Below are 2119 nucleotides of genomic sequence, written 5' to 3'. Positions count from 1 at the left end.
GAGTTAGAACCTCTTTAATAACTGAACACGGAAGCCCGATACCTTACAAAAACCTGACATATGGCCAACTCATAAGCCAAACACAACGAGAAGGCCTAAAAATTTGTCAAGATTTAAAACTCCAAAGACATCTCAAATGGGAAATGAAAAGAACAAAGCAGGAATTAGGGACTTGAAAATTAGAGAGCAGATAATATACATCTTGTACCAGTGATAGCAGTTCATATTTCCGAAGTTTATTCTCAAGTTTTCTCATATTGTAACACAAAGACTGGCCGATTGCTTTCAGTTATATAATCAAAAGCGTGTTTCCAAGTAATTTCAAAACCTATTCTTGTTCATATCATGTTTTAATATTTATATTTCTTGTTTGTGTTTTGTGTTAATATGCATACCATGTCTTAGTCTTACTATATTACTCTCCCTAGTATTTCTATTAATATTTGTTGGTCCTATTACGTCCTTTTGAAGTATTTCTATTAATATTTGTTGGTCCTATTATGTCCTTTTGGTATATTACTCTCTCTAGTATTTCTATTAATATTTGTTGGTCCTATTACGTCAATTTGACTATAATCCCAACAAAAGCTATTCAAAACTAAAATGTGATGGTGAATGCAAGCCATATCAAAGACCTTATCAGAAAAGGTCTTTCACAAAGTCTAAACATTTCTACAAAAAATCAACAGAACCGTTCTATAATAAACCTTCCTCTAATAATAACAATAAACCTTCCTACAACAAAAAACCTTTCAACAAAAATAGATTTACTAAACCAACCAATAAAGATATAACTTGTTACAAATATGGAAAAAAGGGACATATATCTAGATTCTGCAGACTTAATAGGAAAATACAAGAGTTAAACATAGAAGAAAGCTTATCTAACAAAATCTCGGCTTTACTCCTTGAATCTTCCGACTCTGAGACATCTGAAATGTCTGGAAATGATGAACCTCTTCAAATAGATGAGATTGTAACAAGCTCATCTTCCTCTCATAATTCCTCCTCTGAAGACAGACGCATCAACGTCCTAACAAGAAATGAAGAACATTCTCTCGAAATCATAGAGAAGATAACTGATCCCCAAATAAGAAAAGAGCTCTTAGAAAAATTACTCCAACGACCAATTGAACCCAAACCAGAACAAAAACCTTCTATTCTCCCATCAACAAAAACTACATATGACTTGACTACAATATTAAAAAAGCAAAAACCCAACCAAAAATCCGTTCCAACAATACAAGACTTACACAAAGAAATTAAGGAAATCAAAGAAGAATTAAAAATCCTTAAAGAGCAGCAGAAGATAGATTCTGAAGCTTTAAATGTCCTTCTAGTTCGTGAAGTAGAAGAGAAAAATACTGAACAAAAAAAATTAAGCAGTTTAAACAATACTCCTGATCAAGATGAAGATTTCTTATATGAATTAAGGCAAGTTACCTACCGAAAATATCTCATAAAAGTCAAAGTTGTCTTCTCAGATGACTTCATCTTAGATACCATTGCTTTATTCGATACAAGAGCAGATTTGAATTGCATTAAAGAAGAAATAATACCAAAAAGATTCCATCAACATACCAACGAAAGATTAACCGCCGCTAATAACTCAAACCTCAATGTAGTTAGTAAGGTTGATGCCTCTATCAATAATAAAACCTTCCAAATTAAGACATCTTTTCTCCTAGTTAAAGGAATACATCATCTTGTCATATTAGGTACACCTTTCTTCAATTTAATAACCCCCTATACTGTCACCTACGAAGGTATTACTTTCAAAACCCATAACACCAAACTTACCTTCCCATTTCTTGAAAAACCCAAAACAAGGAACCTCAATACAATAAAGGCATATTCTATATATAATAACGAGATAAATGCCTTAATACAAGGAAAACAGATACAATTATCCCATCTAAAACAAGACCTTTCCTCTCACAAGATTGAGAAGCAATTACAAGACCACTTTATCAAAGAAAAAAACCTAAAATTACTAAAACAAATAGGAGTAGAACTCTTATATATATATATATATATATATATATATATATACAGAACCAAACAAGAGTCAACGCAGGTTGGGAAGGAATGGTAGCCAACCCACCGCAATGAAACATTG

Source organism: Apium graveolens, chromosome 10, assembly GCF_009905375.1.
Source record: "Apium graveolens cultivar Ventura chromosome 10, ASM990537v1, whole genome shotgun sequence".
Lineage (NCBI taxonomy): Eukaryota > Viridiplantae > Streptophyta > Magnoliopsida > Apiales > Apiaceae > Apium > Apium graveolens.
This window is presented reverse-complemented; position numbering follows the sequence as displayed.